The 19,305-nt window shown below is 34.4% G+C and overlaps 1 non-coding gene across 1 annotated transcript; it reads left to right on the forward strand.

Moving 5' to 3' along the window:
- Positions 1 to 353: 353 nt before the first annotated feature.
- LOC121224709 (small nucleolar RNA R71) lies at positions 354 to 460 on the forward strand. Its single transcript, XR_005922454.1, has one exon. It is a non-coding gene; the product is annotated as a small nucleolar RNA R71 (small nucleolar RNA).
- Positions 461 to 19,305: the final 18,845 nt, after the last annotated feature.

Genomic DNA, 19,305 nt, shown 5'->3' on the forward strand with positions numbered 1-19,305 from the left:
TGCTAGGACCGAAGGGTAAACATTCTAGATTATTCATTCCACCTCCATTTACATCGCATTTCATCACTGGATGTACCTGCGTAGAAAGAAATAAACCATCAATTTTCTTATTTAATAATTCTAATTGGTTTGATAACATGAAGACTGCATCTAAATTAAAAACACTAGCTACTTTCATCGACTTTGTCCTTATGACTTGCCACTAATAATTATTCAGTGCCATCTCCTCTATAAACACATAAGCTGCTTCGGATGTTTTATTGTTAAGTGTTTCACCAGTTGCTGCGTCGATTAACTACCTAGTTGAGGGATTCAAATCGTTGTAGAATGTTTGAACTTGCAACCATAAGGGTAAACCATGATGGTGGCACCTTCTCAAAAAGTCCTTGTATCTCTCTCATGCATCATATAAAGTCTCTAAATCGGTCTGAACAAAGGAAGAGATATCATTCCTCAACTTAGCTGTCTTAGCCGGTGGGAAATTTTTCAACAGAAATTTCTCGGTCATTTGAGCTCATGTAATGGTCAAACCACTATTTTGCTTTGTTCCTCAACAAGAATGGAAACAACCGTAATCGAATGACGTCAACAGTGGCACCAATAATATTGAAAGTATCAAAAATTTCAAGAAAATTAGCCAAATGAGTATTTGGGTCTTCATCTTGCAAACCGCTGAACAGGACATACTGTTGTACCATTTGAATTGTGTTCGACTTCAGTTCGAAATTATTGGCAGTAATGGTGGGTCGGAAAATACTCAATTCATCCCCAGTCAGAGTGGGCTTGGCATAATCGTATATAGTACGAGGAACAGGAGCTGCTGCAACTGTAGGAGGTAGCTGAATATTCTGATTATCACCCATCTCCTTAGTAATAATGTTGTCATCTTGTTCACCTACTATAATTTTTCAACTTTGCCTTGCTTCTCTGCGATTTTTGCGAGTAGTACTTTTAATCTCGCTGTAAAAAAGCAATGGTCTCAACGGGTTTCTTTTAGTCATAAACCAAAAGAACCTGCCAGAAGCAAATAAAGAAAAATTAGAGTGTAAAATTTAAACTAAAAACAACAAAATAAAATAAAAATGGCTAAATTAATAAAAATAAAGTGTTTATAATATTTTAGTCCCCAGCAACGGTGCCAAAAAATTGATGTGTCTCATGTGAATAACTAAAAATATGACAAAGGCAAGTGCACCTATCGATAAATAGTATAGCTATGGTGAGTAGGATATCATATCCATGAGGACTAAAAGTATTAGTAATTACCATTTTTCTATTATTTAGCCGACAATTTAGAGTGATAGATTTTAAACTAAAATTACTAAACTAATTTAACTAAGAACTCAACAGAAAATAAATCAGGAAAATAACCAAATGATAACCAATGAGAGAAACAATACCCAGGAAAGAATCCACCTAAACTTCATCTATTATTATGAATCTAAATTAAACGATTTATTCACTTGGTAACTTGATCCGTAAAAATCCCTAAATTATGCTAACATCTCTTTCGAGAGTAAGAGCAACTGACTCTAGGTTGATAAATTGAAATCTCTTTCTAATTAAAACCTCTATTGTCGTATTAACTCGATCTATGGATTCCCTTATTAGATTTGACTCTAATCCGATAGATTTATGTCATTCTATTTCTAGGATTACATGTAACTCCCCTCAATTATGCTAGATCTACTATTAAACAAAGACTTTTCCTCCACTAAATTAAGCACATTAAACATGAATTAATATCCTGAAAATATTAAAACAAGAAATAAGCACACATAATTGAGAACAAGAGTTAAGTATTTATCGCGTAAAACATAAATTAAATAATAAAATTCATCTTGGGTTTCATCTTCCCTAGGTATCTAGGGAATTAGTTCATAATTCCGAATAAAAACATCTCAAAGTTAGAAAAACCACAAGAAACAAAGAAAATCATAAAAATTTTAGAAGAAATTAAAAGGAGGTTTTCGATCTTGATGGAAATCTGCTTCAGAGTTGACTCTAATGGTGTTCTTTGATTTGTTTTCTTCAATACTTTATGATGCCCCTCATATCTCTTCTTCTATTTGGTATTTATAGACTTTAGAATGCTCAGAAAGCCTAAAGATTGCGTTTTCTCGCGTGTGTGGAAAGCAAGTTGCGAAATCGACACGGTTTGGCATATAGCCGTGTGTCCAGCCCGTGTGTCTCACATGGTCGTGTGTCTAGCCTGTGTGGGAAGGCCCAACCTGTGTGGCTCCTAAAATTTTCTATTTTCACTTGTTTTTTTGCTCTTTTAGCTCCCAAATGCTTGCCTAAGTATAGGAACATGAATTCAAAGGATTAGGAGCATCAAATTTATCAATTTGCATAAATAATCATCAAAAAGCACATTAAGAACGAGATTAAAATATGTTTGTTTTATCATTTATCAGAGTGTGATAGATAAATCACTTTATGGTAACTTTTCTTCAAAACATGGGAGAATTATGATGATGAAAACTCCTGAACATGAGTACACAAAAAGACCAACCTAAGTAACAAGAGAATGTGAGTCTTACTACCTCAAGAGACTAAGGACATAACAACCTGGATCTTGAGAAACTTAGGGATGATGTGTAGAATCTCACAGACATGGTAAAAGAGTTGGCTTCAAAAAGTCAACAACAAATGAACAACACACCCAAAGGAGAACATCCACTTAGTGAAGCATGGGAGGAGGCTAGCAACACCTCCTTCAACATAACCTTGCTCCAATCCAAATGGCTAATGTCTTACTCCATAGCACCCAAGGAACAAGGAAAAGGTACTTGGAAGGTTGACAAGGGGATGAAGCCACACCATAAAGGGAAGGGTATGGATAAAAATGGGAAGCTATAATAGTTAAAATGGAGGCTATGGAACAAAGGTTGATCACTCTTTCACCACTTTTAAACTTTGAGAGCGTTAGAAACTTGCCTTTCACTATGAACATCAAGTGGATTGTGCCTTATAGAAAGTTTAAAATGGCTACTATGGATATGTATGATGGTACGATTCATCTGGTGAACCAAATGGAAATGTTTCGGAGGAATATGTCATTATAATAAGTAAGTAACGCCTTCATGTACAAAGGATTTCCTTCCACCTTGAAAAAGAAAGCACAGTCTTGGTATTTTTCCTTAAAACCAAGGTCTATGTTGAGTTTCAAAGAGCTCGAAAGAAATTTTGTAAGCCACTTTATCAACAACATCGTCCACAAGAAAGCATCCATCACTTTGATAATAGTGAAACAAAGTATGAACAAAACCTTGAGGGAGTATGTCACTCGACTTAACACACATACACACAAAGAAAAACTTTCCAAGTCAAACTAAAGGATAAGGCTTCATTAATTATTTTTCAAAGAAGTCACTGAAGGTTTTCTCAAATTTTCTTGTAAGGGTAAAAAAGTATACCAACATTGAAGAAATTATGGCGACTAAGCTATAAAGAAATGAAGGAAAAAAAGAAAGGACACGAGAGAGTCCTTAGGATAATGATCCCTTTAGTGCTTCCAAGACAAAAAGATGAGCTGGTCACACTTGTGAAGGTACAATATGTACACACCTTTTAATAGACATTGATGAGAAGTCCTTAAAAAGAGAAAGAAAGCGTCACTAAATATATAGAAAAACTAAGGATGGGAATTAAAAGAGACACCTCAAGGTGTTGTCTCTTCCATAAAAATCACGGAAATGACATGGAACAAAATTGGAACAAAATTGTTTATGAACTAGCATCCAAAGGACACCGACCCATAAGAAAATAAGAGAGGAAGGGGCCAATAAGAGGATATAAAGACCTGAGTGCAACACCCCTACCTCCTAAACTAAAATAAGTCACAAATAATAGACATCCAGAGAAAGAGAGTCCCTTGGTAGGAGTTATTCATATTGTAATGAGAGGAAGCTCATTTGGAGTGTAACTCCATCCACTCGACCCGATCGATAGGATCCGAGTATTAGGTGTTACTTCCTAAAACATACATGACCTGGACTCTTCTTTTCGCCTATGTACTAGTCAAGCAACGACTTAACAAAATTTCTTTACTTTCGTTTACTGAATTACCTCATTTTATTTGTTATGTAAAATTCCTATTACAGTGGAAACTCTTGTTTTACAATTTGAAAAATACAACTATTGTTTTCACATTAATTTTATCACTATACATAGTGTTACACCTTGTGCTCATACTTGACTTTGCCATATAACTTTATGTACGTCTTGCACTTCCATAGCCTTTTTGGCATAAACAATTACTTCTTATCCCATCCTTTGGTTAGGATTTCCTCTCATAAAAAATTGTTGCTCTGCTGGCGTAGCCTTGGCACCGTCCTTCCACACGAGATTCTTTGTAACCTTAAATAGGAAATAACTTATGTAAGTTCTTAAGAACTTAGTAAATCTCTACTACATATTTCATTACGTCGTAGCCTAATAAACACTTTTCGTATTCTTTGGCCTATGTCTTTCCTCGTCGGGTACTTTACTCTACCATTTCTTATGGTGCTGTTCGAACTTATTTGACTAGGACTTCCTTAAAGCGTACTACATGCATAATTCGTTACTTTTGCATTTTCTTATCCATATTTGGTCCTTACTCTTCTCGTGCTAGCCACATACCTCCTTTTGGACCCTTTCATCTTACTGACCATTTCCTCATTTCGTTTATACAGAGTTTTCCTATCTTTAACTTTCGTAGCATTTCTAACACTTGCCATGTTTCTTACACCATATCTTTACCTTTCCTTTAGAGAATCATTTACCCAGACTTCGCCGTGTTGGTGCTTCATTAATAGAGTTCATCGCAATGATTTACTTTACCAGATGACCATGAAAGTACTTTGACATGGATAACCATAGAAGTCCTCCTTAACAATGGTTAGATAGCCACAAAGGCATCCAAACACATACATAAGATAGCAATAGAGGCGTCCATATAGATAGATAGCCACAAAGGCATCCACTTAATAGATATAACCACAAAGGCTCTTATATAACATTAGATAGCCATAAAGGCATCCACATATAACGGACTTTGCCACGAAGGCACATTTAACAAATATAGCCACAAAGCCTCACATATATCAAATTTCTCCACTAGAGCTCACATATAACAAATTCTGCCACTGGGGCTCACATATAATAGAAAAGAGCCACAGAGGCTTTTACTTACCAGATAACAGTCATAAAGGCTTCCATATTTCAATAAATGATGTTTTCGAAGAATTTGCCTAAACTCAACGTCTTGAGGTTTGCCCCTCATCACCTGGCACTCACTTAATCGTATTTTATCTTTTCTCCATATGATGCAATAGTCCTAGACTATGTCTTACACTATGTGGTCCACATTTCCCCATATGATGCCATAGTCCTAAACTAGGTATTTCACTATAAGGTCTTCTTGCCATGGCCATAATTCATGTATATAAGGAAGTAAGTAAATAGTGCCCGTCATGAACCCGGTCAGCTAGATATTTTCCTTTGTCCCATTAGATGTTCGATACGTGTATTAATCGTTGTGATTTACCATACAGATGCACGAAAACAGTAAAAGTAACACTTATGGGAACACTTACTTTGACGTAACATACTTTTGAGTCTTAGCCCATCCTTTGTTAAGGGGTAGTTGATAGCTTAATTGGTCATGCTTTGGCACATCACGCCTCCTTGGTGGTATCCTCATTCACTTGAGTCCCCTTAATACTTTTCTGGGTGTCCTTTCCCAACGGTACTTTATAATGTATTTATATATATATATTGGTTACATACCCACTTGTACGCCAAGAACATTAGTGGGGCGAACAATGCTTTATTTACTCACGGACTTCATCTTTCGCCATTCAGGAGTCACCTTACCTTGACCTTACCTAATTCTCGGCCCTTTTACTTAGCCCTGAGGTGTTTTCCTATCTTCCTTCATAAGCCCTTTGACCTATCCCTAAACTATATTGGGATTAAACAAACGTCACATCAGTCATTTGGTAGTCTTATCCAAATATTACGAATTCTAAGAACTAATCAAGTGCTTTCCTTTGGTTATTAACTATCTTAGTTCTCATTTGGTTACCTCCAAACTATCTTTTCATTATATCTTAACCAACTTAAGGCTATTTTTACCAATTGCCCTTATTGCTGACAAACTTCTCCACACAAAATTTATTTATTCATTACCTATAACAGATTTCGCCCATTCCATTCATGCCAGTCAAGGGCTTTTGGGGCGAATCTTTCCTCATCAGACATAATCTCATAAATTGCTATGCACTTCTCTAGTGTCTGCCAACACTAGTACGTCATAGGCACACTAGAAATAATTTTTAGCTTAAACACCGTTCACCTCTAACTTATCTTATACGATTGATTCTTAGAACATTACATGGATTCTAAGATTTCACCGGGCGAGATGTTACATGGAGGGCAAACCAGGACAAGAAGAATGTGCTATACTAAAGTAGACATGGTCATAAGTACTCAGAAGAATAAAGAGACTTTGAGGGATGAACCGATATCATTCAGACTAGAAGGTTTTGAAGGGACCCAACTACTACATGAAGACATGCTCATCATCTCTACAACCATCTACAATCACATGATATAATGGACTTTTTTCAAAAATGAGAGCTCCAATGACATCCTGTATTGTGAGGTGATGAAGAAGCTAGGAATCTTAAACGATTAATTGCAACCATTTAGCGTGTCTTTTGTTAGATTCAACAATGATGAGGTCAAAATTGAGGAATACTGATAATGAACAATGTGTGGAATAGGATCGTAAGTTTGTCTAAGTCGCAGATTTGACTTAGGGCTCTAGATGATCATAAAGAAACTTGGATTTTAACATAATCTAAAACGTAAACAAATCCAAGCCAGATCTATGAATTAAAAAAATAATTAAAATAAATAGTTAAGATGAAGAGAAATAATAGCTAAATAAATCAAAGATTTGAACAATTAAATAAGAATAAGATAAAATAAAGACGGAAATAAAGAAAATAAATGGAAAAGATGAAAAGTGGCATGTAGAAGTCCTAAGGAGCCTTGGAAACTAGATGAATCCACAACCCCTTTCAAATGACTCTAGTTTTCCTTCCAAGGAAGAAAACTTGTCAAAAAGAAAAAAGCATGAAGATGATCTCTACAATTTGAAAAGATTGTTAAAACTCATCTAGAATAAAACTCAAGAGAAATTCTTAAAAAGAAAACTCAAAGGGAATTTTATTAACTTAAAGTGAATAATGAATGAATTGATTTAATTTTGTACAATGAAGAGGCCTTTATTTAGGTTATCTATGTATATCTAAATAAAACTCTCAAGTATAATGAAACTCTAGTTAATCTAAACAACAAGTAGTTTTAAGCTATACTTGTTGACATAAAACTCCTAAAACTTAAAATACTTAAAAACTATCCCAAATTCGAAATAAATAAATAATAAAATAATAAAACTTCATAAATATAATATTGGGCTCTTATATAATAAAAATTAAGCCTGAAACTTGAATCCAATTTGATTTAAACTTGAATAAAAAGATCAAAAATCATAATTTCCATAATAATCTCGTCTAGAAATTATGCTCGTGCAGTCTTCACTAAATTGGTCATAACTTGAGCTCCTAAAATTTAAATCAAGTGATTAAAAGTGCATTACGAAGCTAAGAGATGGATCTTAAAACACCATGTAGAAACTTAAGCCCATAAATGCCTAGATACCATTCAAAAATTCGTTGTAAGTTGACTAATCTTTCCAGCTTGAAAATTGGTAGCTTGGTTGAATTGACTTTAATAAATTCCACCCATTGGTTTGACTTGCTTGGCTTTTGACCTTGTTATTGGGCCTTAATGTAGTGTAACCCCATCGCATCATAGGCCTAAAATAAGGCCTTGAGACTCGAATCATTCCCCCTACCTCAAGAAGATTCGTCATCGAATCTTTAGATGTAGAAAAAAAGAGAAATTAGAATTAGTAACAATATAAGTAAGCAAATACTTACCTAAGCTTTCATGTGAACCAAAGTTATCTCCAGGATCAAAGGCGTGATTGTGATCCCCTAAATCAGCATGGATCAAGTACTTCACCTTCAAAAACATGCCATCAACATTAAACAAAGAAATGTTAAGCACATGAGTGCTCAAGTAAAAAATAACCTGTAACTTTTTTTGAATATACGTGGTCATCTATAAGAATTTTCAATAATGAGTAAAGAATTTTACATAACAATCAAAATGAAAAATGTTAAGATTGTTATATAAGAATTGGTCGTTAAAGGTCAAGATAGAAAATTTTGTTGCAAGAGAAAATGTATAAAATGCTTTAATAACCTATCTAATGAATATAATTGCTATTTTTAACCTTTACGTATCTAGATAAACCCATAAATTAATTGAAACGGACAAAGGTTTAATAAGCTTTGATACATGATAAAACAAATCATAAGGAAATATAGTTGGACGCATAAAATTAGGGCAATACTTTTTAAAAACTTCCAAGTATACCTACTTAATTCAATATCCAAAGTATCCTTACCTTGCTTACCCTTTATCACCTGGTGAGAATTGTCAATGTGTAACTTACCTTGCCCCCGCAAGTAAAATCTTCTATCAATAGTCGAGTAATGTAATTGAAAGTCCATCAATGGATTCTTTAAATCCTGTAACAAAGAAACACCATCGAACAAATTTGAGTTAGGATTAGTTAAAACATAATCATTCATCCCTTTTGTATGGGTTTTTTATTTCTTCATTTTCTTTTTCCACTTGAGAGCTCTTCAAATTTACCTCATATATATTTTCACTCACCAAAAGTGGACCATCAAGTAGACTTTTATCACTCAAGGTCTCTTTTCTCTTGGTCATTGCACATGATTTTTCCTCACTTTCCATATCCGTTCACAAGTATTATGAATATTCAGTTCAATACAATAAATCTCAGTAGGAGAACATGATGTTTCTATCCCATCTTAATCTATAGTTTCGAGGAAAAAAATCTCACTATCATCTTTTTCCGGTTCACAAAGATCGCCATCACAAATTTTTTTTCACTAAAGTAAGAGTCAACAAAAGATAGAAAGTTATACTTACTTTCTTCTCTAGTTGGATATTTAATTGGACATCGAAAATGCTAGAAAAAATCCTAGTTTGAAAATGATTTTCTTGCATAGCTGAAAAGTAAAAATTTGAAAATCAACCCAGTTAGTGATATTTATAGCAATAATCCTTAACCGGATTTTTACTTGTGTTTTTGGCTTAACGCACGTTTAGTGTTCCCGGCTTTCAACCAAATAATTTTCTCTGCTATTCTCATATCACGAACTGCTTCAAGTGTGGGCTTGAACCAATTGAATCGAAACACAGAACTATAAATAAGTTTTCTCTCCTTTTAGGGTGTATACAAAAATTCTCTCTTATTAATAAAAATCGATAGAATTGTTATTTTGGAAAAAATATTTGTAATAGTTGAGAATAAATTCTCTCTATTTTTTGGCAGAATAACAATCTCTCAAAAGTTGTGTTTTTGATAGCTCTATTGGTGCCAACTATTTATAGGAAGAGAAGGTAAAACCCTTATTGAGTTGTAGTGGTTTATTTCAAATAGAAAACCAACATTCTACTTAGAATAGAAATAGGGTGGACGACATACCCTAGTATTCCTACTAAGGTTGTTGCCCCCTTCATGTCCATGAGGGGTTTTTAGGCCTCTCTCAGATTGGGTTTAATTACAAGAACTTCCTAGGTCTTTTTGATCCAGTACTTTGTAATGTGATCCAATCCAATTAAGTGTTTCTCTTTCCTAAAATAAACTTTAATATTTATATATAAAAAAATTTTTTCATCCCTATTGTACCCTCAGTAAAATTTTGACGATTTTTCCCATGGTAAAATTTCAAAAAAAAATATGTTCAATATTTCACAACTCAACATGTTCACTATGATCGAATGATTTATTTTCATTTTCGGGCTTCAAAATAGTCCAAAAACATAAACTCATTCTTCCGATCATTTTGTAAGCAATCCATATAGGACTGCAAATGGATCATTTCCATTTCCATTTATATTTCCGTTTTTTGGAAACCTGCATTCATTTACAAATGATTCCATTTCTCTATTTTGGAGAAAACCATAATCATTCCTCAATGTTTCCCATGTATCTTTTCATATTCATTCTGCTGATTGCTATTTAAACACAAAATTCATTTCTGGTTTCAACAAACTAGCGGAGGGACTGATTGGCGATATTTAGTTAAGGCTCAAATGATTTATAATTAAGTTCCAAATTATCACCTATTAATTTTAAAATCTTTTAGTCATGAAGTCATTCCACTATAGTATCGTGATTGAACTCTCCCTAACAACATACCATTATGAAAGCAACTACTCAGTGCTCGTATAATGACCTTGTCATAAGTGTGTTACCCTCATAGGCTATCTTTGATCTCTTTGGGATAATATTCGTTCTCCCAGTAGGGTCTCATTTTATCTCATGGTAACCATTACATCTTCTTTCATGAAAAGTCAATCACTATCAAATAATGATGAAGTCATCCGTCACAAAGACGGACGACCCATGACCACGTTTACTTGTCATCAACCATGTAATGCCAATGAGAGGATATCATTTACCCATGTTTTGGGCTATGAATTTTACTATTTTGAATGACGCTACATACTACAGAAGTTGTGCACCCAACGCACCAGCTTTCTGTTCATTGTCTATTTGAACTCGGACTTTTACTTACATTAAAGTGTACAAGTCACGTATACATCGTCCGTTATTTACTCAAGATTTAGGTATGCCACAATATGAACATCACAAGTGAATAAACACATAAATGGATTTAGGATCTATTCTGCTTGGTTCTGTTTGATGTACTGTCAGTCCAGTCAGTCACATCTATATCTCTATCTTCTGGGAGTCATCCGCTCTGATGCCCAAGAGAAAACATCTCCCCAATTGGACTTGATAGACGACATATTAGTCTTTCAATTAGTTTGCTTATTTCTGATTAGACTAAGGACATGTTTAGGTTCGTCTACTAATACAAGCTATCTTTTCGTACTATGATCCGACTACATAATACCGCTAAGTATCAGTTTAAAAAATAGACAACCAATGAGCAACATTTGCTTCTATTTTACTTCATGTGAAAAAATCATTTGAGGATAATAATTCAAAGTATATTAATGTAATTTATGCATAATTTTACTAGCCAATCTGTTTGAAAAAATTACAAGTGTACTTAGACGAAAATAATACACTTAGGGCACCAGATGAGTCATGTTTTTTCATTTATATGCCCTTCATATGTTTCCCAAAGAGCTCTCTAGCTATAAGCTTCTTGGCTAAATAAATCCCCATGGTTTGTCCTAAGATGAAAATTTTTACTACATCCATTATTCCATCGAACACTCTTGTTTCCCTTAATGCGTTTTGTCCTTAAGTGGTTTCTTTTAGGTGTAGCTATATCCGCACTGTTATAGTGCCATAGCTTTTCCATTCCTTATATTTTGGCCTCTATAGGAAGTTAGCAATTGAACCTTGCTTGACACTTATTTACACTATGGACCTGCCATTTAGGACAAAAGTATGCCCGATGTCAATTTCCTCGAATCCCAACACATTTGGAAGTCATTACTAGTATATCCAATAAGAGTAAGGTCTCTTCCTGATGCGATCACGGTGGCATCATGTTTCGATACAGCCCGACAACATCGAAATTGGCCCAAGCGTGAAGGGCCCAAGTACAAAATGAAGTTTTAAATCTCAGTTTGTCAATTTGGTTGCTTGAAATTATTGAGCAATCAAGGACTTCCCATTCAAGCATGCTATACAATTTACTCCGAGCTAAACTCTAGCTCAATTCTAGCTCAATTTAGTTTACTTTAGCTTAAATTTCATTTGCTGGAATAAAAGAATTAATTTGGTTTAGCTAGTTATTTAGTTAATTAGTTAATTAAACTAGTTAAGTTTTATAAATATGTCATGGTTTAAACATCAATAATTAGAGTTTAAATGTGTCAAAAATCTGGACATCTTAAATGTGCTTTAAGCTTATTAATTCTGTCCAATTTCATATAGCTTTATTTCTTGTTTTAATTGGGACAACATTCATACATGTTATTTTCGGACAGATTTATTACATGTTAAAAGTCAGATTTCTTAAATGTGTATTAGTTTATTACATATTTATTTATGTGTTTAATCAAGTGTTTATTGTGCCTTTGCAGTTTGACTCAACATTCGGCTGAACCTCCAGATTCATTGAAGTCATTTAATGCAAGACAATGTACCTGAACATGCATGCATTTGGAAGCTGATCCTTGCATTCTCCTAGGTGTCCATTTGGCAAGGGGATGTATGACCATTGAATTCAGCCCTTTGCTGCACAGTTGAATCTTCAAAAATCAGTTCACACTTGAGTCCATTCCTATCCAAGTGTTCACACTAATGTTTATTCGGCTAGCCATAAACTTTATTCAACTACTGTACATGCATGCAACATTTTCAATGGAGGATTAATTCAAGCTTTACTCATCTGGCTGATTGAATACAATGCTCCCATAGCTCAACCATCATGACCATTCACTTTGGCTATTCGGGAACACCAAATGAAATGGGCATCAAGACTGTTCGGGTTTAGCAATAGTCAGCTGATCATTAAGTTAATCATTGGATAATTTCAGCTAAAATTTAAGTCAACATTAGTGTATAATTATTTGCAATGAATTTGAGGCTATTCGGATGGAGCTATGTAAGCTTATAAATAGCTCATTGTAATCTGTTTTGAAGGTTACCTAACTTTGACATTTTATAAAATTAAGCTTAGTGAGTTATTCAACTCCTGTTGTTCGTTTGAGACTCGATTGACTTATCTAGCTCCGTCTAGTGGTGTCAACCCGATTCTTGTTTGAACTTATCACTTCTAACAAGTGTGGCAATCACTATATACCGTAGGTTCCTATCTTGTTAGATAGAGGGTCTTAGTTTGTTATCCTCATCCGTTGCATCACTAAGAGTTGACATAGGAGCCGGGTCAATTTTTACCTATAAAATTGGTCCGTCCTTCAACCTTACCTTTCAAATCACAACTTAACCAAATTATCCATCCACATCTTCTTTGCCAACCGACCATTTTTAACACATTCCGATTAAAGCCTTCAATTATGACACTTCTCAATTTACGATTGGGAACATTCGTAACTCGTCATCAATTCTGAGCACGGGTTCATATCACTTCTAGAATACACAAGCATATAATCTCTCATTCTCCGTAAATACTTGGGTATATGTGTAACTGCTTGTAGTGCCTTGGTCCTGGATTCGTCTGATATCGACTTACCAGCTCCACTATAAAACATATATATGGGTTTGTGTACAATGAAACATACATGAGAATTCCTACTAATGAAGCATAAGAAACCTTTTCCATGTTCCCTCTTTCTTTTGCTGTCTTAGGATAGTCATCTAAAGAGAGATAAAATCCTGATACGGAGGGTTCATTTCCCTTCTTTGAATCGGTCATTTCATAATGCTCCATTATCTTGTTTGTGTATGAAGCCTGAGACAGCCTTATCACTTTGTTCTTTCAATCCCTCAGGATTCGAATACTAAGAACAAAATTAGTTTCTCCCAAGTCCTTCATGCTAAAATATTGGGTTAACCATAGTTTAACAAATGACAATATCCTTACATCATTCCCAATGAGTAGAATATCATCGACAGATAGAATGTGAAAGACCACCTTTTCATCCTCTAAATGTTTATAAACACAAGGTTCATCTACGTTTTGCTTAGATCCAAAAGTCTTGATCGCTTGATCAAATCTTTGATTCTATGAGTAGGACGCCTTTTTAAGTACATATATGGATCTAAGGATTTTGTAAACTTTATGCTCGTTTCCTTTAGCTATATATTCGGTGGTTGCATCATGTAGATGCTCTCTTCAAGATAGCCATTCAAAAACAGTCTTGACATCCATTTGCCAGATCTTGTAATAGAGGACCGCCGCAATGGATAGTAATATGTGGATTGACTTGAGCATGACAACTAGACAAAATGTTTCTTCATAATCAATGTCTTGTTGATGATTATAACCTTTTGCTACAAGTCTAGCCTTATAAGTTTCAACTTTTCCATCCACATTTCTTTTTCTCTTGTAGATCCACTTTATACATTATGGGTTTTATTCCTTCCGGTAAGTCTACAAGTTCCCACATTGAGTTGGAATACATAGAGTCCATCTTAGCATTCATAGGTATTTCCCAAGGCTCTAAATCAACACTCTGCGTCGCTTTGTCAAATGTGAGTGGGTAAGCATCTTTTTATTCAGCAGACTCAGTGTTTAAAGCACTTTCACCAGATTGGAAGAACTCAAGCCTACGAGTGTAACACCCCTAACCCATATTCGTCGCCAAAATAGGGTTACAGAGCATTACCAAAGTTTTCAAATCAATGAATATAAATTTCAAAAATTTCGAATCATATCAATAATCATATTAAAACAAATCCAAATCATGCATATTGTCCCTTATATAAGCCTTCGAGGCTCTAAAAACACATTAGAAACAATTCGGGACTAAATTAGAAACTCAAATAATTTTTAAGAAAATAGTGAAAATTTTCAACACTATAGGGGTCACAAGGCCATGTGGGCATTCAAAGTAGGGACACACGACCGTTTCCTCACCCGTGCCTATGCCCGTATAACTCACTGACCTGGGCCACACATCTGTGTGCCAGGCCGTGTACCTTTCGAAATAACCTCATACGCCCGTGTGCCAGCAGTGTGCTAGGTTGTGTAACAGCTTGACTTGCAACCCTCTGAAAGCTACAGGGGACACACAGCCATGTCGCCTGCCCGTGTGTTACACACGGCTGAGACACATGCCCGTGTCTCTACCCTTATGGATGAAAATAGGCCATTTTACAAGCCATTTTTCTCATCCATCATGGCATGTACCTACAACCAAAATTGCCCATATATAAAAGCCATAACAAGGCACCAAAATCGTGCATATTCTAGCTATTTACATGTGGTATAATAACATAAAACCAATATGCCCAAAGGCACCTCAAATAACTACATCAAAACATGGACAACCATGTACTCAATTTGCCAAAATAAACAATTAACTTCTATACATATTTGCATCAATACATACCATTGAATTTACTTACCAAAACATACCAAATGGTACTAAACATGCAATTCAACTACTAACATTAACATTCATATATGTCATTCACAACAAAGTACCAATTCACCACATTTCCAAACAAGGCACATGACATATATAATATACATATTCGTTACTATCATTTCATCTTCCATCATTCAAACATATTAAACCAAACATCAATCATTTTAAGGCTACTTATATACATACCAAAATATGTCATTTCACCAAAAAAATGTCAAAACACAAGCCAAGTCAAATGGCCATATCAACAACCAAAACACATAAGCTCACATTAGCCAATATACCTATACATGCCATTATAACCAAAATAAAAACAACTGAAAGTACGAAAAGAGTCGATGGATAGTGTGATATAGCTCCGACAAGCTTCCAACCCGAACAAGCTTCTGATTCACTATAAGACATGAAAAATAAGACATAGTAAGCATTTAAGCTTAGTAAGTTCGTATAACATTGAACATAACTTACCATTTAATCATATAATAGGTACGTAAACATAGCATATCCCAACATAATTTGGCCAAATGCCAAAGCATATACATCAAAACATGTTAGCCATGTAAATACATATATAAACAAATAAACATAGATGAGCACAAAATTTGATTAAGTTTCATATACATGTATCATCCATTTCATTTCTCAATACACCTTGTATCATCATTTCAATGTAATTCACATTTATCCCTATAATAGTTCGTATTGAACTCTTACCATTTTGTGTTAGAATAATGCCCGTTGAATCGTTTAGAATACCATTGGATACCCGGGATAGCTCACATATAGTGTGCTAACTCATATAACTGTAATCCAGCAAATCCTGTACATGTATGCTCACACGAGCTGTAAATCAGAATGCTCACACGAACTGTGAAAATAAGCCTGCTCACACGAGCTGTGGTTCGGAACGTAGCTACACGATGTTGCTCACACGATCTGTGGAGTATCCACAACACATGCCGGACCTCAGCTATCGGTAGGACGTTCAGGACCAGCACTCGAATCTTGTAAACCCTAATGACATGTTATTTGTATCCTACGAATTCCTAAGGTACAAACGGGGCTTGCTAATTGTCATACGTCTTCGGATATGCAACTGTGTATAAATATAAAAATTCACAATTCATTCATAATTCAATATAAAACATTTAAACACAATTTAATCACATGAACTTAACTTAACGAGTAAACGTAGATGCGGAGATGACTAATCCGAGACTTTATCTTTGCCCTGATCTAAAGCCATCACATTCCACTATCTTCATTAGTGGTCTAATTATTGTATAAGGAATATTAATTTAAGCTTCTATAGCTATTTAATACTTTTAGCTATTAGAACTCAACTTTTACACTTTAAGCGATTTAGTCCTTTTTATCAAATTAAACATGTAAACGGTAAAATTTCTTAATGCAATTTTTATACGATACTACTATCATGCTGTAAGCAATAAAATAATAAAATAAATATTTCAACTTTAAATTTGTGGTACCAAAACCACTATTCTATTTTCACTGAAAATGAGCTGTTACAACGAGAGACATTTCCTACGGAACATAGATAAGTTCGCTGAGATAGTAAACACGGGTAAGTCCACTAGGACAAAATGAAAGAGGTAAGAAGGGTATAAGACCATAGCTAGGCTACAATATCCTATAGAGTCCGCCATGTGATGAACATGAAAAGACAACCCGAGCCTTAGATGACGTGTATAGGCTTGTGCGCTAATCATAAAAGGCCATAAAGTGGAAGAAAGTGTAAGTATGGTAAAAAAATCATGAGGAATCCACCAAAAAATGGTAGTAGATGTGAAAGCTAGCAAGGCATGGGAAAATAACAGCTAAGAACTAGAGAGAGGTAGGCAGTTTAGGAGCTGGCCTAAAGATAGAAGGTAGAAGGAGACAGAATGTCTGTCAAGACTATTCCACTTTAAAGAAAGTCTACTGCAGATATGCCGTCATGATAATAACTACCATGATAATAGCCTCTAGAAAGAGGGTGAGCAATTGGATAGTGACTTGTATAGTCCCATGGATGCTATCTTGTTGGTCTAGTAGGTTAGATCGACCTATGTGTATGGGATAAGTGAGGTTTAAAGTAAAGGCAGAAGTGAGGGGCGAATTACTAAAAGTAATTTCCCCACTACGAACACAAGGATAGAATCAAGGTAGATACACCAAAGGGTATGTCTTAAGAACCCTTGGGTGGAAAGGCAAGGAAGCTAATGTAAAGGATAACAAACATCTAGAGTGAAGAAAAAGAGTAAGAAAGGAAATACAAGAAGTAAGAATAAGACTCACTGATAAGGAGAAGTACTTAGGATATGAACAAGTCGAGAGCTTAACTAGAGGAAGGTCTAAAAGTAAGTTGAGTAATTAAGAGGACTGGGTGTAGTCTGCCATTCTGATAAAGAATGTCCTCCTTGAGCAAAAATAGAGTTATTTTTATGTTTATTTTATTTTATTTTACATTTGTTACCCCTGGGTGTGCTAGGGTTATTATGAATGGTAAATGATCTCACTAAGTTCATTTGAACTTAAAGTAGTGTGCTAATGTTCACAAGATTTTTGGGGTTGATTGAGGACTTTGAGGATGGACCCATCCAGATGGGAAGTGATCACTGATCGTAGGAAGTTTAGAGTCATGCACATAGGAATGGGCTACTGTTGGTGATTTTGCTTCAGAATTTATTATGGTGTAACCAGACGACGTCCTTAGAGACTAGAATTAGTATCAGTTAGCCTTAGTTGAATCTTAGGAATTATTTGTAAACTAACAGTCTGAGTAGAGATGGAAATAATTCGAAGGATTAAATTTTCAGTGGCTTAAGGTATTAATCATAAGGATGATTATTTTTAATTTCAATATTAGATAGTTTATTTTTATAATGTTGACACTCCATACCCGGATTCGACGAACGGGTGAGACGTGGGGTGTTACACACACGGGCATCAATTTTACATATTTTAATATCATCCCTGCAATTGTTCACATTTACATATTAAACCCTATACATGTTCATATCTTTCATTTTCATATCATTTAATCATTCGTATTTTTACATTTGTACCATATATTATTACGTAATAGTCATTTATCATATAATATTTCAATTCAGTCCATTACTAGTCATATATGCCAAAGTCACTAGTATTTAAACTATATTCAAACATATATATTTAAAATTAAACAAAAGTATAAATATAACAAAAATTGAGATAGTAAGTTCCATATGACCTTAGTTGTTCAAAATATGAGCTGAATGAATACTTCAGGGACTAATCCAAAATTTTAGCTTTTCCCCTATTAACTCCACTTTGATCCAAATCTTGATCTACACAGCTATTTTATATAACCAATCAATACCATACATTTTAATACTATGTCATGATGTGCATGATCCAATATAAACCCATTTTAAAGTCCCCTCATATTTTACATTTTATTCAATTTAGCCCTTAAACTCGGGATAAATATAACTTTCGATTCCTAGCTTTGGATTAAAATCTGATTTCACATATTCTCATTAGGGATCTTATATTTTCTATTTCTAACATAATTTCATGATGGGTTTTAAATTTATTCAATTTGGTCCCTAAGGTAACAAAGTTAACAATTAAGTTAGATTAACTTTACAATCTAGTCCTTTCCATAACCTGAACTTAAAATCTATCAATTTCAAGCCTAATTCATCACTTAATCAACAATGGTAACTTCTTAAAAATGTAATAGTTTATCAATTTGGTACATGGGCTAGCTAAATCAAGCTCCCCTGGTCACAAATCCATAAAAATTACAAGAAAAGAACTTGATTTCATTACCTAATTAGTAGTCGAATGGTAGGAGGAAATTTTTGAAGTTTTCTTAAATCTCTAAGTTCCTTAAATATTTCCACCATTAATTACACCTTTTCAAGGAACTTAATGTAATCATAAATATTCCAGAGTTCATTATTCATCTCAACATTTACTATTCATGCCTTGGCATAGTACCATTTCAATATGAAAATTTTGAGGATAATACAACTCTCTCTTCTTATGAAATTTAATCTTCAAAATGTACCTGAATCGAACAATTGAGGATGTTGTTGACGTATTCCTTCTTCA

This window comes from Gossypium hirsutum, chromosome D12 (assembly GCF_007990345.1).
Source record: "Gossypium hirsutum isolate 1008001.06 chromosome D12, Gossypium_hirsutum_v2.1, whole genome shotgun sequence".
NCBI classification, from domain to species: Eukaryota; Viridiplantae; Streptophyta; class Magnoliopsida; order Malvales; family Malvaceae; genus Gossypium; species Gossypium hirsutum.